We start from the raw sequence: 27,217 nt of genomic DNA on the forward strand, positions 1-27,217 counted from the left end.
ACATATTAAAGAAACATACTGCAAAAAAGTATCTTCCCGTAAGAACATTTATGCAATATATACTATAAAGCATGGGTGTGTCCCGGCGAAAAATCATGATTCAGATTTAACACTAACAAATATAAGTATCACGACCGACGAGTTCTTTATTGAAGTTTTTTGTTCTAGCCGCAATTGCTGGATATTTGGTTCAGACTGTGTATTGCGGTGTTATGGGAAATAAAGTCAGCCCATGCGGCAGTCATTGAGGGCGAGACTGAAGTACAAATCTATAGCGAAAGAAGCGTTATTCCTACGCCTTGTCACGTGAACCTCTCACGCTGAAGTAAACGTCCAGGCCGAACCTGTGCTGTTGAGCGATCACGCGCAGGCGAAACAGCTGTTTGCCTTTGGTTAGTAGTGCCATTTAGGTCGTTTGCCATGCCTAGTAGAAGCAATATATATTTTTGAGTCGACGTATGCATTTTAAAATCAATACACGTGGGTTGTCGTCCCGGTCATTGCGCCCGTATTTCGTCGCGTTGTTGCAACTTACGAACTTTCTTAAATCGACTTCCACCAACATTTGTTCTGACAAGTAACGAAAATATTAGCATTTCCTACAAAATAAATAGTACTTGTATTGGGCTTAGTAGATGCACGCTTTCGCTTGTGAGGCTTTGATACTCAGGAGCACAAAGCAATGACCGGTAACTTTCTGGGCACAGTGAAATTTTCAGCTGACGGGTAATGGACTCCGAAAAATACATATTTAATCAGCCCCGGTTAGTGCTGAGTACTCTAAAATTTAGAGTACATATTTGCAATTTTGTCTTTTATAGTATGCTCGGCTGCCAGAAAGAATCGAGGTCTAAAAAAACAGTGAAAAAGCAATACAGAATCAAAGCTTTTTGTATGATGTGTTATATTTAATGGTGTACGCTCTGTTAGGTGTGGATTGACATTAGAACAAAAGAGAAAAGGGGGTCATGGAACGAACGCGCTCAGGACTCATTAGAATACATAAAGCACCTATTGGCGTGCGCAGTACATGCAAGTCGAAGCCAAGGTAATGATTGCTGATTAGGTGTAACAGATTGGATTCATTCAAAACACAGGGTAGCAAGGGGTGGCAGAAAAGTATTTGCGCAGAGTAGATCAAGAAATTTGCGGGGTAAAATTGGTCGCTGCTAGAACAAATCCAGGATTATTGGAGATGTAGTGCAGGTGTTATTGCCCTAAACTTTGCGTAGACTGGTTGGTAAAGAATAAATAAATGAAATATTTCAGTACATGGAGTCGAAACAAAGGAGACAAACTATCGAAGAAGGGGCGAAGTGATGAGTTATTGGCGACACCGCGGACCCCGAGCCCCCAAACATAAGCTGGATCCAACCGAGGCGATGTGTTTATAGTTGGAGGGTTAGAAACCACGAACGGTGGCCGTCGGAGCCCAGGTCAAGCTCCGGCGGATGGGCTCCCTGTCTGTTTGCCAGGCAGGGAGCTCCGGGACCTCTCTCGGCATCAGGGTAAACCGAACGAAGAAAGTACCCCGTCCCCTGCTTTTTCCTATGCTATATGGATAGTTCAAAACCACCCAAAAACGTGATCGGCCCCCGAAAAGGGGCCGCACCGAAGTCTCCTTTCCTCCTTTGACACAATTGACATTTCGAAAACCTGACAATTTTTCCCGCTTTCTAATAATGGAATCTCTTGACAAGTCAAAGCCCGTCACTGCACAGTCTGTTTTTTTCATCTCCAAGTTCCTTGAGGGCATTGTAGGGAAATCCTACAAAGCCAAAAAACTCGCAACAGGGAAATCATGATCAAAATTAACAAGAGGCAGCAATCCATCAACGTCCTCAAACAAACCCGCATGGTAGATACAGACATAAAGATCACACCCCAACGCACGCTGAACACTTCCCAGGGCGTGATCTCCGATCCTGACCTGATGAACGAAACAGAGACAGCTCTGTTCGATGGCCTTCGACATCAGGGTGTGACGGCAGTGGGAAGGATAACCATGCGTCGAAATGACACCGACATCCGTACAAAACACTTGATCTTGACATTTGACTGCTCAACACTCCCCGAGTCGGTCAAGGCAGGCTTCATGCGATGTCCAGTCCGACCGTACATACCAAACCCGTGCCGCTGTTTCAAATGCCAGCGGTTCGTGCACGGTACCAACTCTTGCCGCGGCAAAACGACCTGTGCCAAATGCGCCGCACAGGACCAACCGACAGATAACTGCAACTCTACCACTTTCACTTGTGTTAACTGCGGGGGATCGCACGCGGCGTACTCCCGCAAATGTGAGAAATTCCAACAAGAAAAGAAAATTATCAATGTCAAAGTAACAGAGAACATCACCTTCCCAGAGGCGCGGAAGAGGTTCGCGTCTTTCCCCCTGGGGAGGTACGGTGACGCGGCTCGCCGGGGGGCGGAGCGGCGTCTAGTGTCCACAGGTACCCAGTTTAGCGAGTCTGACCTGGTCCCTCCCCCGCCACCCCGCTAGCGTGCCTCAGGCATCCCAATTCGTTGCTACGCCACTTGCTGAGGCAGCAGCGGTTGTGGTGACAACCTCTTCTGTGGGGACCGGTGCCGCGCCTACCCTGCCTCCCCGTCCTCCAGTGCGTTGGAGGGTGCCGACCGGATGGACACCGGTGGCCCCGCATCGGCTCCCACCGCCACCGCACCTCCCGTGCCACCTCTGGTGCCCCGGAGGCCCTCGGCGGTGGCGGCTCAAACGAAAGGCTGCCGATAGGGGGCCAAGTGCGGGGGACCTGGTCCACCGGGCACCCTTCTGGCATCCGATGATGAGATGGATGTCACGCCGTTCCTGCCTGCAACGCAGCGCAAGGAGCGGCCTTCGATGTCCAAGCCGACAGAAAAGCCTAAAAACCCAAGAATAACCGCCCCGAAAGACGACACATGAACAAACACACACACACACTCCAGTTATTTTTAAATTTAAATAATGGGAACAGAAAATATCATCCAATGGAACTGCACAGGCCTCCTTCAAAATCCTGACGATGTGTATGAGATTCTGCATGCCACCCAGCCAAGTATCATGTCTCCAGGAAACCCACCTCAATTCTAAACAAATTTCTTTAGTAGGTACATGGTATTCAGAAAGGACAGGGTTGGCTGCACACACTTTTCAGGAGGTTTGGCAATTGTCGCCCGGAAATCCTTAGCCTGCAACCCTGTCCCTCCGAACACTGTCCTTGAGGCTGTAGCAATCCGCACGATAATATTTAATAGGTTAATAACGGTATGCTCTATTTACATCTCTCCTGATTTTGCACTTCTTTGCTCTGATTTCGAGGCACTGGTTGACCAGCTGCCGGAACCATACATACTAACAGGTGACCTTAATGCTAACAACTCTCTTTGGGTCTCCTCCAGAACGGATGCCAGAGGTCGCCTGATAGAGAAGTTTCGTACATCCACCGGAGCATGCCTTTTCAACAAAAAACAGCCTACATACCATAACTTAGGACACAATACATACTCGCATCTTGACTCGGCTAATGGTTCCGCAGTTCTCTTTCCATAACTTGAGTGGGGTGTGGGCACAGACCCATATGGTAGTGACCATTTCCCCACTTCATTAACGTATATAGGTATAGGCCCGAGCAGCCCATCTTCCCATAAACAGTTAAATGAATCAAAAGCAAACTGGAGCACATTCAGTCCAGAATTTAAATAAGACCGAATATCAGGAAAAAAAGCACGAACTCAGACGCCGGCTGCATCTGAATGACCATATACCATCGCAACGGCTCGGACAGTACCTTCATTTATAAGGTTTATCCCGTATACACGAACAATTGTCGGGATAAAGCATGTTAGAACTTGTGATGATGACGAGAACAATGCAGACACCGAGTTCAACAGATGCATAGGTGATGAATAAGGCGACCGGGAGAGGCGACAAGATGGCTACACACGGTACGGTTCTATGTAAAAAATGTAAAGCAAATAATGTGAATAATCTAAAACAGCGAATTTTCAATGGTTCAGAGATCTCCTAGGGAGTGTTACATGGGAAAATGCATTATAGAAATCTACCTCAGACGAAGCGTATGATTCTTTTATAGATGAATATGGCAATGTTTACAACGCCGTATTTTCTGTTAGAACTCTGTACTTAACTAAACACTGCCGAAAGCCTTGGATAGGCACAACCATGTTAGAACTAATGAGCTTGAAAACCCGCTTTGTATAAAAATAATTTGGTGAATTCAACACCTTGCATACCAATCTGGTGAAAGGGATTACAAAAGTTAAGATTTCCTACTACAACAACGTATTTTAAAACTATGTAGGACGCTCTGACCTTACGTGGAAAAAGATAAACTCTATACTGCCGCGTTTCGTAAATAAGAATGAAAACTTGGTCATCTGCTATGAGGGTGAAAAGGTAACCCTAGACAAACTAGCTAACTTATTTATTAATTTCTTCGTAAGCCAATTTTCTACATCAACAGCCGACGGTAACCTAATGATTAAAGAGTTAACACCAAACCAGAGCTCGATATTTCTTTCACCCACTGATGAGCAAAAAGTTATGTCCGCAATTATCAATCTGAAAAATAGCAGTGCTGCAGATGTAGACACACTACAAATAAAGCCGAATAAGTACGCGGCCGACTTGATTGCTCCTCCTTTGACACATGTGATCAACTTTTTCCTATCGACGGGACCAGTCCCGAAAAATATGCAAATAGCTCAAGTAATTCTAATTCTTAAAACAGGTGAATAAAATGTGTTCAAAAACTACAGGCCCATATCAGTCTTGCCCCTAATTTCAAAGGTTGCCAAAAAATTGATCCGCTCTCGGTTCACTAAACACTCTTCACTAAACACTCAAATCTAAACAGCTTTCAACATAGCTTTAGAAAAAAATTGCTCTACTGAAACGGCACTTTAAATCAAAAGTAAATTATTGTTCATGGCTTCATATTCCACAGTTTGACTCTAGGGATTTATATAGACTGGTCAAAAGCATCCGACTCAATCAGCCATAGTATCTTGATTCAAAAAATGCAGTTCTATGGACTGCATGGCAAGGACACTAATTTGATTGCGTCTTATTAAAAAATCCTTTAGTTATATGTGTGGTTATACGAGTTTTCTTCAAAATAAAAACCATATGGACGGGTTCCCCTCAAGGCAAGATTTTAAGGCCGCTGCTTTTCAGTGTGTACATAAATGATCTTCACACACAACTCCAAAAGGCCGAACTTTCTTTAATTTGTTTCGCAGACGACACCAGTCTTTTTGAAACAGGAAGAAATACTAGCGAAATCGAAACAATCTACAACCTCAGCCTATATAAGCTGTTAAACTGCATAGAACAAAATGCCCTAACAATTAACCTAGCCAAATCAAAAGCAATTATTTTTCGCCTAATGAATAAAATTGTCACTTCGCCTAAAATAACACTTGGTTGGGAACACATTGAGGTAGTACAATCTTTTAAACTCTTAGGGGTTCATCTTTCCAGCAGTCTCAGTTGGTATAAGCATGTCGAAGCAGTAATTAAAAAGGTTTACCGAACTGTAGGCATAACGAACAAACATAGGTTTGTCTTACCTGTGCGTGTAATACTTTTTCTGCATAATTCTTAATTTCTACCCCATATCAGATACACTCATTTAGTCTGCGGAACGACTACTATGATGAATTTGAACAAGCTTTATCTGTTACATAAAATCGTTGTGCGAATCATTGCAAACGTTCCCTTTTTGCATCCTATATCGGAATTATTTCGCCAGCACCGTGTAATCAAAGCAAATAATTTTAAGATTAAAATTTAGCGCGTTCATTTTGCCTGCGAGTGAAGAATATTGATCCATATTTGGCTGCCCTATCTGAGGTAAAGAAGACGAATGAATGGTATGATACGCGCTTTGCTGCAACATAGCTTGTACCGGTACCAAGCAATAATTAGAACGTGCAATCACTGCCGTATTGCCACAATGACATGGTAATTGAGAGCTCGCGCTTTTAGCAAGCTGCTGCCGCAGCCAAGCGGCTGCACGGCTATATGAGCGAGGGGATCGGCCTGGTTGCTCTGTGTTTTTCTTCTCCTCTCTTATAGCCTCTGGCTGCTGGCTGTTGTGATTGCCGCTCTTCAATGATTAAAATCCCCTTCCACCTGTACTCGGCTTTATGATGTTGCATTTTGGTAAAGGTGCTGGGTAGCTGTCCATACACTTTGATCCGGATAATTGCTTCAATAACGGTTCGGCCTTGGTGGGCACAACACCCGTCCGCAAGACCAGCCGGCGCCAGAGTGGCCTCCAGCCTGAGATCGGCCGCCTTGCGACAACAACCAGGGTCGCGCAGAGCAGGTTCGCCATGGATTCAACGGGGAGCCAGAGAAGTATGCAAGCCCCGCCAATGGTGCCCCGAGCACTCCGAGACCATTCTACGGTGAGATGTTTAAGGACGCGGAAGATAGGGTGGACAGCTTCGAATGTGTGGCGGCGTTCAACGAGTGGTATGAAGTGCGGAAGCTGGAGCATGTGTATTACGCTGTCGAAGACAACGCCAGGACGTTGCTGGAAAACGATGGAGCTGCTATGAAAAAGTAGCCAAAATTTCGTCGGAAGCTGCTCGCCACCCACAGTGAGAGCGAGCGGAAGGATTAGGCTGAGCTCGCTCGCCAGGTGAGACTGCAGAAGCCGAATGAGTCGGCTGCCATGTTCGTTGAAGACATGTGTTGGCTATATAGGCGAGCCGATCCTAACATGCCCGAAGAAAGGAAGGGGGGCAATTTAAGGCGGGGCATACAGAAACAGCTGTTTGCGGGTCTTGGGCAAGATCCACCTGCCAACGTAGCTGACTTCACCCGTGAAGCGACCAAGATGAAGCACGCATTGGAGCCTCGCTTTCGCCAGTACGTTCGGCAGACTGACCTGACAACTTCGAACTGCCATTCGCTGTCCACGGGTAATTGCGGAACCGCCGACCTCCGAGAGAAAATCAGAAGCATCGTGCGCGAGGAGCTGCAGAAGCTCAACGTCGCCGGTCACCAGCCAAACGTCGACGCCATTTCCGACATTGTTTGTGACGAAATTCGGCGGGTGATGCAAACCTCTACTTCATCGCAGAGCACCCCTCCTCTGTAATATGAAGCGGCCCCTCCCGTCATAGCGTACACAAACATGCCACGCCCAACTGCCCGCACGGTCCGGCACATACAAGCCGAGCCTAGGCCACTATTTCAGCAGTATTCCGATGGTGCTCCGCGAACTGAAGCAGGCCATTACGCAAGGAAGGCTACCATTTGGCGCATGGCGGATGACAGGCCTCCATGTTATCACTGCGGAGAAGACGGACATGTTCTTCGTCATTGCGCATATCGCAAGATGGGCCTATGGGGGTTCTCGCCAGATGCTCCACGACCGCGCTACTGTGAACATCCCCATGACATCCAAGAGTACCTGGCCGCCCACCTGTGCCCTTTACCGCCCGCACAACGCCGTGAGTCTCGGTCACCATCGCCCCGACGCTTCACGTCACCTAGACGTCTATTCTCTTCAGGGAGGACCAGCGGCCGGACCCCAAGTCCTAACCGGGGAAACTAAACACGGCGTCCTCCGGAGGTGGGACCGCCGCTGCTCAGAAAGGTCAACATCTTCCACGTACCCCACGAACCCGTTCACCCGACCCGACATTAGCGATCCATACCGACCACTTCACCGGAGCCTGTTCAGAACCCGACTAGACCTCAGCGGTCCCCACCGACGACTTCACCACACCATCTCCATCGGCACGCCATCACTACAGTAGAATAATTTCGGCCGATCTTGCGCGTATGGTAGATAGTCATCACGTGACGGCTTTGGTGGATACCGGCGCCGATTTGTCAGTGATGAGTAGCGAGGTAGCGACCAAACTGAAGAAAGTGACAACACCATGGGATGGTTCACAGATCCGTATGGCTGGTGGTCATCTGGGGACGCCAATCGGCGTATGTACCGTCAGGATACAGATACGTGGCGTAAATTTCTCTGGCTGCTTTCTAGTGCTGCGGGAATGTTCCAGGCAGCTAATATTAAAGTCAGACTTCCTCAATGAGTGCGAAGCGATTAATGACTTTCGAGAGGTACTCGTGACGTTCTCGACACAGGGAGCTGTCCGAAACGAGTGGGAACCACCCAAGGCGACGTTACACATTTGCGACGGATACGTAACAGCAGCGGTAGAATGTGAAAGTGACGGCACCGGCCGGATCGCTGAAGGCAACGTGTCCCCCTTACTAGACCAGCATGTTTTCGTAGTTTAATGACTAGTGTTGCTCCGCGACCACCGGACCGAAAGTTCTGATAACCAACTTTGGTAACGCCCAACAACGGCTAGTGAAGAACACTGCCGTAGCCCACCTGGACGAAGAGTGTGACTGTACCAGACAACCTTCGTTGTTTGCGGTGAAGAAAAATGTTCCGCAGCACACCTCGACAGCGGCAACCCCTCAGGCCACTTCTAACTTAGGCATTAAAGTTAAGGTTAATCCGGACCTATCAGCAGACCAAAAGCGCCGAGTCCACAGTGTCACCTCTTCTTTTGCGGACTGTTTTCCTCCCTCGTCGAAGGTCCAACAGACAGCAGTCTTCAAGCACCAAATTGTGACAGTGGAAGGGGAAAGACCTGTTCGTCAAAATCCGTAGAGGGTCTCCCCAAAATAGCGAGATGCAATACGTCACCAGGTCAAACAAATGTTGCGAGACGGCCGTTACACAACCGTCGACGAGTCCATGGGTGTAACCCGTGGTTCTGGTGGCAAAAAAAGTTGGCACTCTTTGATTTTGTGTGGACTACAGGAGGTTGAACAAAATACGAAGAAAGATGTTTACCCTCTCCCTTGGATTGACGACTCATTGGACCGACTACGCCATGTCGAGTACTTCTCCTTCATCGACTTACGCAGCTGGTATTTTCAGATCGAAGGGGATAAGTGCGACTGCGAAAAGACAGCCTTTATCACCCCAGATGGGTTGTACGAGTTCAAGGGGCTCCGGTTCGGTCTCTGCTCTGCCCCTGTGACCTTACAAAGAATGATGGACAGTGTACTGTCAGACCTGAAATGGCAGTTTTGCCTAGTTTACCTGGATGACATTGTCATCTTTTCCCGCACCTTCAACGGACATCTCGATCGCCTGCATGCCGTGTTGAGCGCGATTCGTTCAGCGGGACTGTCGCTCAAACTGGAGAAATGTCACTTCGCATTTCAACAGCTCAAGTTCCTCGGCCGCGTGGTTAGTCGTGAGGTTTTCAGCCCCGACCGTGACAAGACGGCGGCGGAGAGCGCATTCCCGACTCCCGCTGACAAGCACGCCGTGCACCAATTTTTCACCGATGGCTTCGTGGCCAATTTTTCCAAGATAGCCGAGCCCCTCACACGTCTGACAAAGAACGACGTGTCATTTGTTTGGGGCCCTGAGCAGACCAATGGATTTGATGAGCTCAAGGCACACCTACAAAGTACCCATATGTTAGGACATTTTGGCATAGATGCCGACACCTGACTTTACATTGATGCGTGTAATGCCAGTCTTGGTGCAGTCCTAGTCCAGTGGCAGGATGGTGCTGAACGCGTTATGGCTTATGCAAGGCGCACGTTACCACGGGCTGAGGGAAACTACTCCACGACCGAAACGGAGTGCTTGGGCGTGATATTGCCGGTGACGAAATTCTGCCCGTACTTATACGGCAGGTCGTTTGGAGTTGTCAGCGACTACCACTGTCTGCGTTGCCTTGCCAACCTAAAAGATCCGTCAGGCCGTCGCGCGAGGGGGAGCCTGCGGCCCCAACACATTGACGTGACGGTCGTATATCGGTCCGCGAGACGCCACACCGACGCTGATTACCTATCACGAGCCCCTCTGGAGCGAGGTACTGCTGACGAGGAAGATGATACACCCTTTCTCGGAGCGCTTGGACCATCAGGCATCGCCGAAAAACAGAAGAAAGACCCAGAACGTCTGCAGCTCCTTGAGTACCTCGAAGGTCAGAGCTCGCGCTCTCCACAGCTCTTCCAGCGCTTGCTCTCATCATTTTTGCTGCACAACGGAGTCTTTGAAAAAAAGGATTTGACCCTACAGGATCCACCCACCTTCTTGTTGTGCCAGAAGCCTACACGCCTCCCACGATGACCCTTCGTGGGGCATCTGTATTTCACCCGCACACTCGCAAGGCTTCGTCAGAAGTACTACTGGCCAAAGTTGGCTCCGAGAGTCAAGCTCTTCGTCAAAACATGCCACCACTGTCAGCGGCGAAACACACCGCCAAATAAACCAGCTGGTTTCCATCAGCCTGTTGATCCACCAAGCAGGCCATTTAAGCAAGTCGGCGTGAATTTACTGGGGTGATTCCCTACGTCATCAGCTCGGAATCGGTGGAATGTAGTCGTTAGTGATTTTCTTACCCGTTATTGCAAAACCAAAGCATTGCCCAAAGGAACGTCGGCAGAAATTGCCCAATTTTTCGTCCGTAACATTGTGTTTTGTCACGGCGCCCCATGAGTCATTATGACCGATAGGGGCACACTGCCCATTGCAGAACTTACTCAAGAGGTAATGAAACTGTGTCATACCGACCATTGCAAAGCCACTGCATATCACTCCCATACAAACGAGCTGACCGAAAGGCTGAACAAGAACATCGCCGACATGATTTCGATGTACATTGATGTTGACCAAAAGAACTAGGATCATATACTGCCGTACTTGACCTTTGCATTCAATATGGCAGTTCGAGAAAAGACAAACTTCACCCCTTTCCGGTTGGTCCACGGCCGCGAAGTGACAACTATGTTGGATGCGATTATGCTTCCGGATGAAATCCACGGGGTTACTCCAGTCACCACGGAATACGCTAGCCGCGCCGAAGCTGCCCGAAAACTTGCGCAACAACGCATCCGTCATCAACAAGCGATTGATGCCCGCCGCTACAACTTACGGCACCGACAAGTAACTTTCCATCCCGGTGAAAAAGTCGGGGTGTGGAGCCCTGTACGATTCCGAAGACGTTGGGAAAAACTTTTATGCGCTACTTTCGGCCCTACAAAGTAATGCGCCATGTAAGCGCAGTGAACTATGAAGTTCTTCCCGAAGGAACAGTGCTGTGAACGCGTAGTAGGACACTCCCTGAAGTGGTTTATGTTGCCCGGATGAAGCCGCATCACTCACGTTGACATTGGCCGCGAAAGATTGGCGTGTTGCATCGTGCTGTTTTGCTGTGTGTATCTACATCAGGTAAGCATCGAGACGAGGCTTTCAAAAAGAGGGGGGTATTGCCACGGTGACATGGTATTCGGGTTCTCACTCTTTTAGCGAGCTGCTCCCGCCACCAAGTGGCTGCACGACTTTATGAGCGAGGGGTCGGCCTGGTTGCTCTGTGTTCTTCTTCGTCTTCTGTGTTCTGGCCTCCGGCTGCTGGCTGTTCTGATCGCCACTCTTCGATCAATAAAACCCCCTTCCATCTGGACTCGAGTTTGTGACGGGACAGTAAGTTCTTCCACAACTACTCAACAAATTTCAAGCGCAAAACATTCATATTACTATTTTATCAAGAAAACGCCTTCACGATTTGTTTCTTTGATGCGCTCTCATATTTGGTTTATCTTGTTCAACTGATGTTTGCAACTGCAAAAGACGAATTTGCAGAGAGGGGATCCTTTTCTTAGGTTTTCTTTTCTTTTGCTACCACCAATAGTCAGATGGCAGTTATCGTTTTATTTTCGTGTGAGCGAGTTCAATTGTATTCCTCGTTGCGATTTTTATCTGTGTTCTGTATTAGGTGCTACGATTCACAATGTATACTGTGTGTGAGTATGTATCACATTACTGTATCACATTACCTACAACACAGCTGCCTACGAAACTAAGCATACGACTCCATTCAAGTTTTCCCACGGTCTTCAGTCGATGATGACGCTACAGGCCGTGCTGTCACTCGTAGAAGTTGAAAACGTCACCGCTGAAGCACAAAGATACATCTAGTGTATGTACGAGAGCCGCCAGTTTTGGTAGCGCACGCGCTACATACGAGATGGTTTTTGTGTGACTAATGCTATAACTTAAAACTTGCTGCTGGGCTAGTTGGTTCATGATAATAACAACTGAGAATAGCACTTTAAATAATAGGACCACGTAAGAAAAAACGGACAGGACTGGCGCTACTTCAACTGATTTATTCACAAGCTACATCTTCACTTTTATACAATAACAGAGTCGATCATGCGAAGCGTGCACCATTTCAAAGACAACTACTATCCAGTCATCGCAAGAAATACATAGATAACCACAGCCCTTAACACTACCTCACACAAGATATAAATTCCAGGTTTTAAATAATGGACCCAAGTTCAGCCATGAGCACCGCATACCTGCACATGATCTGCTAGTCCTGAACCGTCGCATCCCAAGAAAGGCGCCACAAGAATACAAAGAACGGTATGTGCTGGAGGGTGTTGACGTGATCGCCAGGTGCGTGAGGAGTAGACATCCCAGTCAAAAACCAGACCCCAGTAGGAAGGTGGTCGCTTTCTTTAAAGACAACAACCTGCAGCTAATGCAAGCCGACAAAGTCGGAGGTTTTGTTGTGCCGAGTGGGACGTTCTAAGAAAAAGCGCCACAAGCCGTGAAAAAAACTGTTCCTGTGAAAGCAAGCGCGACGAGGAAGAAAAGCAAGGCGTCTGCTATGTGCAAGGAGCTGCAGCTTACCAGGATAGCGAAGTGTGTTACTGACAGTAAAAGTAGTGCCCTAATGGTCTTCTCAGCAAAAACACACAAAGTAGATGTGCTGTTTCGTACCATTGTTAGCGAGAGGGGCACTAGGCAGAAATGCGTCAGCGACTTTCTTAAAAACATTTCAAAGAGTTAGCTGTCAAGGACCCGTACCCCGAGTGGTAACTCGTTTCTTTCAAAGTCATCATTCTGTTAGCTATGGGTTTTCAGTGAATGTAGAAGATCTATTTTATTCTGTGCCTCAGGGAGAATTGTGTGCCTGTGTAAGAGAAATTATTGACGTGAACGGTCGAGTAAATTTGAGAATGCAGCCGGTGTGTCGGCCGATGGTTTCATTTCATTGTTGGAATTTTATTTTATGAATACTTTCATCACTTTTGACAACAGCTTTTACCTTCAACGACAAGGCATTTGCATAGGTTCGTGTGTTGCCCCTGTTTTATGTAATATTTTTAAGCCATTGTTGATAGGGCGTTGGAAAATGCCCTTGAAGGAGGAATTGCTTGTAGGATTTTTAGATATGTCGACGGAGGACGCCAGGTGGCGTTCGCTGAAATCGGACACGTTCTGCACCGCCCTGTCTTTCTCGCCCTGTGTGTTTACCGCAGGCACCCTGCCTGTTATGAACAGTTGTAATCGGTGACCAACCACCCTTGGCCCCGACTCATAAGGTTCGTCGTCCCCTGCATCCTCCTGCCGCTTCTCACGGCCGCTCACCTTCTTCGGTCAAGCAAGTAGGCCTAACACGCCGGCAAGAACGGTGGCGGCACCGCGCTGCCGCTGCGCTGCTGCCCCGAACGTGGACCCAGCGAAGCAGTCAAGGCAGCTCCATCGTAGAGTCGAGCGCCCCTCTGCCGCCGCGTAGCCAGCCCTGCCATTGCAACGATGTGAAAATGGACACATCAGAACCGCAAGGAAGTTCAGCTCAGGTCCCGCCATCCAACGCTGTAAAAGGTCGCCCGGGTCTACAAGCACGGCGGAAAATGCAAAGCAGGACCAGACAAAACGATCCCGCCCATCGCCTTTGTCAACAACAGCTGCAATGCCACCTGAGGCATCATCGTATAACATGGTCAAGTCCCGCGCTAACTTCGACATGTCTACAGTGCCCAGTCGGTTTATTCAAGCTGCAGTGGCCACATGCCTGAACGTCCCAGGTTTCCGTGGGTTTGCCGTGCACAAGCCCACTAATACGATTTCAGTGTGGGTTCCCTCCTTGGATTTGGCAACCAAGCTCCAGACCTTACAAAACATACAGGTCTCGCAGACAGACAGTGTACAGGTGCAGGCATACTTGGCCGCTGGAACTGACTTGAAGTGCTACGTGAGATCAGGCGTAGACTATGGTGAGACACCTGAACAGCTTCGTCAGAAGCTCTCCTGCTCCACTCACGAAGTTGTTGCCGTCCAGTATATGGGCACAAGTGGCACCTGTCTCGTCACCCTGCGAGGTCCGTCTTCTCCTCCAGACCGTATAGTGTACTATGGATGCATATTGCGCCCTCGGCAATTCAGGCCATCTGTTGTATACTGCTTCTCGTGCTACAGGCAGGGGCACATGAAATCCTCCTGCCCTTATCCACCAACAGAAAACCTTGAGGAGGCCACAACGTCGCAGACTTTTCGATGCGGCCTCTGCAAATCGAACGACCACGAAATCACTTCCCGGAAGTGCCCTACTAAGCTGGAGGCCAACAAGAAAGTCCACGAGCGCTGCTTGAAACGAAGTGAAAGGCATGCCGAAGCCCCAGGGCTCGAAAAGGTGCCGATTTAGAACCGATTGGCTGCTTTGACACCTTTAGAGGAGGACTACCCCGCCGCAGAACCTGAACCGTCTACAATGATGACGTACAGTTCGGCAGTCAAGATGTCACGTGCCAGACGTCGACGTTAGCCACCTGTGCAAGAGCAGCTACCAGTTCCTGATTTAGATGAAGACTTCGAAATTGAAAGCAGGCTGGATACACTGGGAAAAGAAATTCAGCGGCTCAAAGAATGTCGTGCAATACTTCAGCGCCGGCGTGCGAGTACCCGCCTTACGGACACCCAAACCACGACGTCTCTGTTCCTCCAGGTAATCAAGGGTGTACATCCAACACCATGTCTCCACGTGAATTGTTCTTTTTTGTCGTGCAATTCCAGACTCTCAGCTCGGTTTGAAGGGCTAACTTCCGCCAATGATGGTACCTGTTAATTCGGGCACATCTGAGAGTATACTGCAGTGGAACTGCAGGGGCATAATTGGAAAGGTCGGAGAACTTCGCCAATGCCTTCTGTTCGGGAACATACGTGCATAGGCGCTACTACTCCAGGAAACTAATGGTCTCCCTTGCCTATCTGTATTTGTGGCGTATTCGTCTCCATCCGTCTCGGACCACCGGAGTCTTAGGCCTAATGTTCCCCCAGAAAAGATAGCGTCTACGCCCGCTCCAGCTATCCTCAGACTCGCATCGACCAGGCGCGATGGTGCACACTATGGTAAGAGGTCGTCGCTGTACTCGTTCGCCTCCCTCGCACGGTCGTAATCATAGTGTCGTACTATGCTCGCCCCTGCAGTGGTCGTGCAGCCAGACTGAGCCTTGGCTGGTATCACATCTGCGTCAACGGCATCCCGGCTGTCCAATTTTGGTCGCGGGCGATTTCAACGCGCCACATACTACATGGGGCTATGTCTCCTCCAGTGCGCGTGGTAAATGTGTGTATGACACTTTTGTGGACGCCCATTTTGTGCTAATAAATGACGTTTCATCAGTGGCCACACGTCGGTGTGAACCTCCACGCGATACTCCTCGCTGGCCTGACTTAGCTTGGTGGTTAGGAAGCGACGCATTGACGTGGATGTGTGAACCAGACTGCTGGGGCAACGATCACCATCCTATTCATCTCGGCCTTTCTCCTGGTCGTAGGGATCGCCTTCGAAGACTGTTTCGCGTGGTATACTGGGACGTCTATCGATCGGCGTCAGCTACGATGGTCTCCAGCCCCTTACCTGACCCGTGTCCCAGGCTCCGTGCGCTTTGGATGCAGCAACTCGCACTACCTGGGTGGAGGAATCCCGGCCGGCTCCAGACCTGCAGCTCTGCCATCTGTGGGCCGCCCACCGCCAAGCTTAACTTGCTTCACTGAGGAACCCAACTTCAATCGACGCTCGGCTGAAGCTTCAATGCCTCCCAGCAGCAGCACGTCGGCATGAACGATGACTGACGCGCGGCCGCTGGCTAGACTGGTGTGCTTCGCTTGGCGTTTCGTAGTCGAGTTCTTCAGTCCGGCGAACATTTCGAGCAATGGAACGTGGTCAACGCCCTCCAGATCCAGCGGCTAGTGCACTACAAGCATCTGGGCAAGACCCGTCCACTTTTGCCTATACAGCCACAAGTAGCTTTTTCCCTGCTTTTGACGTCCACTCAGCTCCCTTTACTGTGCAAAACAGCTTGCCGAACGGAGACGGTTCGTTGCCTACGAGTGGAGACATAGCAGTTATTGAAGCTCCTTTCACAATATCGGAACTCGTGGCCGCCATCGACCATGCCAAGCCCAGAACAACACCGGGACCGGATGGCGTCCCTTACGAAATCTTCAAGAATACTGAAGGTACCACCCTCGATGTATTACTTGAGGCTATAAGGACAGCTTGGACTACAGCCATCATTCCGGATTCGTGGTGCCACGCCGAAATTGTTCCAATTCCGAAGCAAGGTAAGATCCCAGACCAAATTTCTAACCTTCGGCCATTATCTCTTACATCGACGATATGCAAGCTGATGGAACACATGCTAGCGACACGCCTTTCGTGGTGGATGGAGCGATATTCGTGGTACCACCCTGGTCAAATTGAATTCAGACCAAAATTAGGTGTTGAAGATGGACTCGAGCATTTCTCCTCTATGGTCCTTATAGGAGGTAGCTCTCGTCGGATTCCAACGGTCCAGGCGATGGATATCAAGAAAGCCTACGACAACATCAGCCGCGAAGCTATTGTTGCGATCCTTGAGTGGCTCAAACTTCCAAGTCGTGTATGCACATTTGTGAACGCCTTTTTTCGGAACCGCACCTTCTCTGTTCGCTTGTCCGGGAAAGCTACAGGCCATTTTATCTCGTATCAAGGGGTTTCACAAGGCTCAGTGCTGGCGCAAATATTATTTAATATCGCCTTGCTTACCTTAGCCCGCCAGTTGGTATAAATTCCAGACGAAAAGTACATAATGTACGCCGATGACATTACTGTATGGTCTGTGCACCCTGAAATCGATGTACAAGAAAGAGCATTACAAATGACGTTAGACACAACCAACTCCTGGTGCGCCAAGGTAGGGCATGAACTTTCAAAAGAAAAAACGAAATATATGTCAGTGGCTAATAACAACGGGTACCGCCGACTTGGGAACCGACCTGTCCGGTTGTTTATTGATCAGCAACCACTACAAGAAATTTTAGGTCTACGGGTGTTGGCCTCCACGTTGCCTCGTCAGGATCTGCGGCTCCATGGGTGAAGGGGGCAAAGGAGAGTGCTGCACGCACAATCCACCTGATACGCAGAATAGCGACGAATGCTGGTGGGTCGCGAACTAGAATTGCTCGTCTATTTTACAACCGCGACCCGTGTATCAGGCCCAGTTCCACCTTCTCACGATGAGGGACTGGGATCGCCTTGAAGCAATCAACCGAGATGCCAGGCGGGCTATTACTGGTCTGCCACGAATGACCCCGGTTCCAACTCTACAGGCCGAGGCCCAGCTCAACACTATCGATGAGCTGGTACATCAACGCCGTTCTGCCCGCACCTGTAAGCTCTCGAACATTGGTGTGCAGCTGCTGCAGTAGCCCATTACATGGACTTTGTTGTAGCAGATACAACTGTGAAAGGGTCGGAACTCCCTCCATGGCAGTGAGTACAGCTGACAGAAAACAAGCCCATCGGTCGTCTCCGTCGCCCAGTCCCTTGCAAGGCCACAGCACAGGTCTCTGGTCTTCTTTGTACAGACACCGACGCAATCATTGCGTATGTAGATGCCAGCGCTAAAAATGGCATGGTACACACCGCACTGGTGTGTCCCCAGCTACCGGAGGTTGACCAAACCTGTTCAAATGCCGCCAATCCACTGCCACCCGTGTATCTTGCTGAATTAGCTGCAATACATGATGGACTGGTCTCATTACTACCTTTTGTCAGGGCGGTGCCGTACTCACGACTAATCACCCGGACTGACTCTACGCAAGCCATACATGACCTTCGTCGCGTTGCACAATGAACATCCTTTTCCGATACGGAGGCAGCCTCAGCTAGCTGCGCGAGCACAGTGATGCGGCCACTACTATCTTTCCCCGAAGACGCTCGCGGGCACCTGGAACGACAAAAGGAAAATCTTCGGCGCACCAGTCGAGCACTCTAACCACCGTGTGGTTCAAACCTCCCTGGCTACTTAACTCGCCGAGAGGAGGTTGCACTGCGGAGATTACGCATTGGGGTGACCCTTACGCCGTCCGTGACTGCCTCCTGGCCATCGGAATACCGCGGCCCATACGGATCCACCTGTCCATTCTGCACCACTGCCATTGGGGACGTGAATGTGCAGCACCTGCTCTGGGCATGCCCGGGATTGTATCATGTTCGCCTGCGGCACATTCGTGCAACCAGTCTCCACCCTGGCCGCCCTCCTGACCTGCAAGGCTGGGTGCATGGACCGTGGCACCGACAACTTCTGAACTTTTTAAACAAAACTTACTTCTTTGTGTTTCTGTAAGCGCCTACATGTAATATGCCGCAGGGCAAACTTTCGAATAAAAAAAAATAATGTCGACGACTTGCTAGTCTTATTTAACGATTTAGAATTAACAGCGCGTGCCCAAGAAATTAACCAAGGTTTATCCATCTTTCGACTACATAAAAAAGGCTTAGAGTTCACAGACGAACCAGCGTTAAACGGTGTGTTGCAGTTTTTAGATCTTAACTTAGAATTTCAGAAGGACACACCTGGTAGTATTTTTCTTCCGAGGCAAAAAAAGCTCTGATGCCGTTCAGCTCTTTACACTCCAAGGCAGTTAAGCGCGTAATTGCGAGATTATGCCTAGAGTCTGTGTTGACGAGGTCGTGCTTTCATAAAACGCATCTATCCTTCCAAAAACCAGTGGAAAGGTTGATTTTAGCAGGATTTCTGTGCTCGGTCATTACAGCGGTTGCTGAGGCCTTGCATCAGAAGATAAAAAGAGCCGGAAGAAAGGAGAGGCCGGATGAGGTGCGCACCACCGTAAGGCCTGAAGTGGTGGCTTACGTGCACAAGGTTTCCCACCACCCGAAGAAGGTGGCAAAGAAAGGCGGTATCCCTGTTGTCCTTTCCGCTCCCAGGAACCTATCTGCCCTGTTCCCTTGCATTTCTGCTGCGCAGAAGCGAGCTTGCGATAAGAAGCACGGTAGGCCTTTCGTGAAATGCTGCACCGGCGTGGTGTATGAGATTCGGCTGTCCTGCGGGAAGGATTATATCTGCCAGACTGGTCGGTGTATTAAGGATCGAGCACGTGAGCATAAATTGGCAAAAAAGAATGGGGGACAGCACACTTGCCTGAACATTGCGCTAACTATCAGGATTGTCTCGCACGGCAAAGTGAGATTAAGATTTTGGGCAGAAGCCACGATGCAAACGCGCGTGAAATATTGCAGGCATTTTATATCAAGAAACATGGTACTGATATTGTCAGTGATACCTCTGTTGCTCCTTTCTCTTCTTAGTTGTAACTTTTATCTTGTATGACATAGTGTTAACGGCTTTTGTTATCTATGTATTTGTTGCGATGATTGGTGGGGAGTTGTATTTTAAATGGTGAACACTGCGCATGATCGAGTCTGTTATTGTATAAAAGCGAAGATGTAGCTTGTGAATAAATCAGTTGAAGTAGCCCTAGTTCTGTCAGTTTTGTCTTACGTGTTCCTGTTCTTTAAAGCGGTAATCCCAGTTATGATAAAAAAGAATGCTATAACTTCCGACGCCAAGACGACCAGTATGCCCGAGGTAATTGTATGCGTGTGTGGACCCAAATCTGCTGCGCGGACTCACTGTGACCCTGCTGCTATGGTATTTCAGGCTATGTAGAATACATCAGAACATTGAACTCACCTACCAGACTCACGCACGCCTTGCATCAACCAAGTGGATGGTCTCAGTCTTAACACGCGAGAGTGATAAATATTTATTGAAATAATTACTGCGTTTGTTTTTCCTCCTATCTGTCCTATCTTACAGATGAAAATTGCGGCGGGAAGGGATTGTTTTTTTTTTCTAATGTCACTTCTCGCTTGGTCAGGCAACGCTCGAACTGGTCATCCGTTTTCGAAGCGAAGCGTGTTGTCTCTTCTGTTTCTTTGGCTTGCCACAAAGGGTATGATTTTTAGTAACCAGAGTGTATTGCACGGCGGTATGCAAAAAAACGTTCCGCTATTGCCAGTGTCCGTGATCTACCGCCAAGCATCCAGAAAAAACAAATGTCTACTCATAAATATTTGCAGCCTAAACGCCACGTCCTGGAATTTTCCAGGCTTCTTCTATGCACATCACTGAAACACTGCTTCCTACTTTTGTTATTGTATTTTTAGGGCACAAGATTGATTTAATAAACGTTATTTACTGGTACAAAGACGATTGTTTTTGAGTACGTCGTAATATTGAGAGCGGATACAAGTAATGCATAACGTGCCAGATTGTAGCCAAACCAAAATCTTATACACACCGTAAGGGCTTTTCTGTTGTGCTTGAAACAGATAGCACGTATGTGGCGAAATAGTTGCTCGTGTACGAAAGCACCGCAGCATAGCGGCAAGCTACATTAAAAGGAACTGCACCCTCTCAGAGTTCACAAGTGTTCTTGGGGCTGAAGTGTTTTTGACGCGGGCACAGACATACGTAAGCTTTGAACAGCGCGCCCGAGCACGATTGTGAACTACACCTCTATGATTAGTGGCGGACATTTTTGCCATTCTCGTCTTCACAGCGCATTGGTTACACATGGGCCCGCGGCAGCGTTATGGCAGTACTGACGCTCAAGCAGCGCTGTTATGAAGTTGGCCTTCTCAGACAACAGTGCCAACTGAATTGCCCTTCTATTATGAACGCAGTTGAGCAAGTTTATTGAGCCTGTTTGGTATCAGAAGCGCAAGAAAGACAAGAAAGAATGCAAGAACACAAGAAAGAGCAACCCATCTGTAATACGGTCCTTACACACATGTGAGCGATCTGAAGTGGCTAAAGCCGCCTGCAGTCCTAGTCAACATCATTATGTCACTTGCGTTAATTGTAAGGCCGTTCCAAATTTCTGAGACGTCTCCTTGCGTATACACGCAATAATTTATTAGTGGCATACTAGCTGAAGATTTAGAGCTTGTCACAAACGACGCTACTTCAAAATCACGTGACACGAATAAAAAATTGCATGGAGGTTGCCTAGACGTGCTCCTCCAGCAGCCTCTTGACAGGCTTCGTGTTTGGAGGGTGGCAACACATTGGTTGTTCAAAGACATGTTGCCTTCTTGAGTGTTTACACATATTTAAGGGCCATGTTTAATTTGTTGCGAAGATAAACTGCGGCAAAGGTTCCCTGACAGAGGTGGTACAATACTTTTCCAACCCCGCTATACAGAATTAGGGCATTTCTTGGTTGGGGATTTTCTCTTATTCGGCAATTTTGACATAGCCAAGAGCCCATATTTCCCTGTCCTATCCCCACGTGCTCTGCATCAAATTTGATAGAAAGCTGATAATGACCCATTGAGTTCACTGAAGCTCAAATATTCTATTTGCTTCTGTACTCGTCGAGTTGGTTAACGAGGCCCGTAACAAATAAACCAATGCCCTGCATGTGAATTTCGAAATAGGAGGTTTGAGCATTTACTGCGAGCCACATTAGGGTGGTTTTGATAACATTGCGTACTGCCTTATACCCTTGTGTTTTTGTCATGGTATCGGTGTCCAATTTTCTTTTAAGCGCGTCATCATGAAGTGAAAAAAAAGGTGAAACCTTTCAACACCTTGACCATTTTTTACACAGCTCTCTTTCGGTGTTGTGGTTCTATGCGACGTCTACGTAAGCTTGAAAGATATAGCGTCGATTTCTCCCGGTATTAGTGGAGTCTCTGGAGGTATATGAAAGCGGAATAGGATAATCGCAGCAGTGATTTTCTAAGCATAGGAGGAAGACGAATCGCAGCCAGTATGCTCTGCGTGATTTAAAACTGGCAGGCGTACCAACTCTGCACTGAGGTTGGCGTCACACGTGGAAAAAAGAGGTAGTATGACGAGAGTGGCTTGCATTACCCTTCAAAAAAGGCAGCGGCGTTTTTTTTCGTGCACGATTAGGTAGCCAACTGTGGCGTAGATGACTGCACTTTCGGAGTGAGACCAAGTAAAAAACGGGTGATCTTCCTCATGATTCACTGCAACAAAAGATACACCTTAACAATTGTGCCACTTAATATCAATGCACACGTCACCTGCAAAAGCGCATTTACCTCTCATGTTTGCAAACTCGATGCAGGTTACTCAGAACACACCATTAAGGATTACAAAGGGACGACGTGGCAGCACTAGCGCAAACTATCAACTGATTGATAAGAAGGGAAATATTTTGCTTCGCCAATAAATCATTTAGAAAGGGTCACAAAATATACATGGAAAGCTTGATAAACGTAACTTACTGACGCATTACGTTCCCTTATGTACGGTATTTTGACTTACGCGACTTCGTATATATAAGTCGTGCAGGTACTTTAAATGAGAAACACAACAAAGCTCAAGGAATGAACTGTTTTGATATGCCTATAACATTTGGTATACTGTCTAAGCAATATGTGTCTACTGGAACTAAATGTTTCCTGGTTACTTTTAAGTATGGCAATATATATTACCGATCACTTCAAGGTATTCTGGTTTTGTCAAAACATTAGTCTACCTAAACAAGCTAAACCATCAGAACAATTTCTCGTTTTCAGAAGACTGTAAGTATGATAATTTTTGTATGCTGACGTATTCAAAAATGGTGTTTTTGGTTCATCAACTCCAACAAGTAATCGTTTAACTCCTGAGTATATTCCTGAAGGCTGATGGTAGAAGATGCCATTCTTTTTGCATATAAATATTTTTTGCAGTAATATAAAAACGTTCTGCGGCTTGTTACTTTTGAAGAGCTGCCAAAAAAAACCCCTCAAGTGACACCCTAAGGTATGCGAGGTTACAGGCAGAAAGCCAGGATATGGATACAAAATTTTGGCAAGTTGAATTATTCGAAATATATTTTAGATATGTCAGAAACAACCGTAATTGTTGTGCGTGTAATGCTGGTATATAGCTAAGCTAATGCGTAAATGTTAATGCACAATCTCGCGTTGCCTTTTCCTGTAACCTGATGCTTCCCAATAACACGGTGTTATTGGTTTATTGTTTGAATTACGTCCCGCAGGCTGTTGTATATGGCCGACCTCTCTTCTCGGAATCAGGAGACGTGATATAGAGAGACGGCATTGTAAAGCAGGCGATATAAACTTATCGTACTGTGCATATGTCACCCAGGAATTTGGCCAGTTGCATTCGCTTGCGCTTTTCAAGCAATCCGTTCATCTTTATTTGAGCACTTTAAATTATCAACAATGATTTGTCAGCGAATTGTCAGCAACATTTCAACTGTAAAGAATAAATATGCAACAAGTTTGGGAAGAATATTTCAGTTGGGATTTATTTGTTATAAAAGAGTGGCAAAGGTAGCCGTTTGAACAAAGGGGTGGTGACCTGTAAACCAGAAAAGCCGCTAAAAGATTTTCTTCTGTATGGACAATGCAAGACACGTGTCCTAGAAAACCATGACAAAATTTAAAAGCAAACCAAGTATGGAAACGGCGAGACGCCACGTTGCGAGCCTTAGCTAAGTAATCAAGCTCTTTAAAATTCTGGAAGATGGGAGCGGCAATGCACGGGTTTTGCCCATTTTGAAGTTGCCAATGCTGTTCTGGAAACAAGCTACTTGAAGGAGACACCATGTCCGTGTAATTGGAGAGGCCTACAGGGCATAAGTGTGCTCATTTTCGCCATAGTACCGATTTATTGTTCAACCGATCTCCATAGAATATATCATTCGAGCAGCCGCAAACATACGGCATGACCAGTAAAGCACAATGTTGGTAAATGTGAGTTGGAATTCTCGCGTTAACACCTACTCTACGTATTGCCACAGCTATTTAAACAGCATGATATTTGAACAAGGCATCGTTTATGCATACGACTTCATGCTTACAATTCTTTCTAATTTTACTGTGTTTATTGCGTTATGCCCAACGCAACCTTCATTTTAACCAATAGTTACAACGCGAATAGAAGAAAGGACACAGAAACGCAAACGGGCTCGCACGGAAATTACCCCTCGTCCTGCCGCCGTTCTGCGTCCGCGTTTCTATTCGCACTGCAGTTATTTTTTCAAATAAATTACCAAATCGTCCAGCAGTACACTTTGTTCAACGTTCCAATCATTTCTGTAAAAAATATAACAGTTATGTAGCCGAATAAAAAAAAAATGTGCTTACCTGTGTGATATTACGGCAAATTTCAGTAAGAGCTTATGACATATCAGGTAATTGTTGCGTGGCCACGTCCATTGTCGAACGTGCGTCTTAAAAGCGAAAAAATATCTGCGCAGGTGACCTTGCATACAATTGGGAAATAATGGAGCATTTTTTTGGCCGTTGACCGAAATATCACGTTCCGCAAACCTGCAAGCAACCTGCCACATTCTTATACACACGCCGTGCAGACCTTTTAAAATCATGAGTTCTGTCGCGGGGAATTCTTGGCGTAATAGGATATTTTTGTTGTCATAGCAGTTTTGGAAACATGCTATTTCAAAAAGACAGAAAGAGTGGGTGAGCAATGTGCTTAGAGTTAGGTCATGTTTCATCACGTATTTCTGGCTATGTTGCTAGTTTTTGTTTCTCAACATCACGCCGGACTATGCACATTCATGTAAACATATACACAAGAACCCATGTGTAAAAAACGGAAATACGTGTGCAGTTTTCGCGTAATATTTTTTGCATATTGTCAAACCTCCATAATTGCATACTTATAGGCAGGACACCATGCGACCGCATGCCATCTTGGAGGCAACTATAGATCGCTCCGATGGTTTGTTATTTTTTCTTTGCGAACATTACTTTCTGTAAGTTTCTACATAACATGCAAAAAAGACATATTTTACTTGCGGCATGCCCACCTGTGTAAAATTGCGTCGAATTTTAGTGGCTATACTCAGAGTAATACGTCCTCGTTATTTCGAAACCACTGTGACCAACATGCCACTTCAACAAAACTATTAACACGTCACCCACCGTGCATAAATTTAGTCAAATTTAAGCTCGTTTATAGCGCCATCGCTAAATTCTCTTTCGATTGATTTTGAAACAGTGTGCCAAAATCAGGCTGCTGTATACATGCAATTCTCCACAAACCAGAAATCGCGGTGAATTTGATGGGGAAGGTTTTTTTTGGTTTTTGGTAGATTTTATGATCGGAAATGTGTTTGGGGACAAGCTACGTGTGCAGGACACTTTGCACATGTAAGCCATCGCCCATACAATTGCGGTATAACTGAGGACGTTTCTTTAAATGTCACGCTCCGAAGAAATATTCCTAATTGGCCCAATTTGTGCAGCCGTATACAAAGGCACGCCGCCCTTTGTAAATTTTCGGTACAATTTACTGGGAATTTATGCCACCATAGGCAATTTTCTTGCTGTCACATTATTTCAGAGAACTTGCTCGCTGAACGATAACAAATGTAAGCGGTGGCTACCGTGCATAGAATGGAGGCATAATTGAAAGCGTCGTCCGGCGTAATAGCAGAGTTCATGCTCGGTGGGACTTAATGCCGTACTGTAATTAGGGAACGGTATGTATACACATGGCTTGCCCAACAGTGCGAAATTGTATCACATTTGAGCAGGTGTTGTGACGGCATATTAGGTAATCAACAGCTGTATGCCTATCATGCATATTAAAAAGTACCGAATGTGCGTATGCGCCATTATGCTTGCAATCATGGCTAAACTAGGCGTGTTGTTTTGTCACCTCAGGTTCCATTCATTCATAGGCAGTCAGGTACATTCAAGCACTCGTTTACGCAACACAGGGGAACCTGAGTAAAATTGTAGAAGATTTGAGGGGAAATTGTGTGGCTACTTAAGTATTAGTATTTTTCAATTGCAGCTGGGGGAACATACGGCTTTGTCGAGACCCCGTCTACGTAGAGGCCGTAGCGGACACGTATACAGCAAATTCAAGTGTGTATTAGGCTTTTACAGTAAATATGCATTCTAGAGTTTTGTTCTTACTGTGCAACAATCTTGCCTATTTTTACACAGGCCAGGATAACCTAAGTAAAATTTTGCAAATGGTAGTGGGAATCGTTATCATAATATGCAATGTTTGTTTCGATAGCAGCTACGTAATATATGTTGGGATAATAGTTTAGAGAACACGCTACTTCGTAGAGACCAAATATACGTGTACGATATTGTTATTAGGTTAACGATATATTTGAGGGTTTTTTCGCTAATTGATCGTGCCGTAAATCTTTCGCACTATGTTCTAATTCACCAGCCCCCTCAGCATAACGCGCCCGATGTGCAAACTTGTGCCAAATTTTAATGCGAATCCGTGGCGTAATATTGCAGTTGTTACATTGACAAAATTGGTTAGGTTACATGCTGCTTTCGTAAGACATCCTGCACATGTCTGCACCATTGCGGTGACAATAAGCACCTAAATGAGCCCATTTCTTGAACTACAGCCTATTTCCAGTTTAATACCTCTACTAAACATGCGTCTTCGAAGAAGCCATATACACCTCTCGCGCCCAATAATGTAAAGTTGTGGCTATTTTGAGTACACATTTTTCAAGTAATACCTATATTTTATTTATTTTATTTATTTAAGAACATACTGCAGGCCATTTAGGCCCAAGCAGGAGGGGCATAATGTGGTAACAGTATCAACCAAATACAAACAGTAAAAAGCAAAGAGCAGAAACAAGAACTGAAGTATGAAACAGTGAACGCTAGAGGCAACTACAAATGCACAACTAAACATTTGCCTCAAATGAACCAAGAGAACTTAGACAATTTTCGGGTGTATTGTTCCAATCACTAATTGTGCAGGGAAAAAAGGATTCCTATAGGATTCTCTATACGGGTATTGTCATAGCTAATATTATGTGCAGATGCCCCCTTATTACTGTTCCATAATGCAGCTACATACAAACAAGATAGCCACCTACCCTGTGAAATTGGAGCTTGGTTTTTGTGTGGATTTGTAATCATCATGTTGCCAAACAACTTAGCTTGGCATATCAAGTGATTGAGATTAATATATAAAAGTAGGCTGCCGTACGTCCAATTACTGCATATATGAGCATGTTTTCGGCAATGTATGTATTTGCAG

The sequence above is a fragment of the Haemaphysalis longicornis genome, unplaced genomic scaffold (assembly GCF_048455015.1).
Source record: "Haemaphysalis longicornis isolate Haplotype H1 unplaced genomic scaffold, Haemaphysalis longicornis Haplotype H1 scaffold_11, whole genome shotgun sequence".
Lineage (NCBI taxonomy): Eukaryota > Metazoa > Arthropoda > Arachnida > Ixodida > Ixodidae > Haemaphysalis > Haemaphysalis longicornis.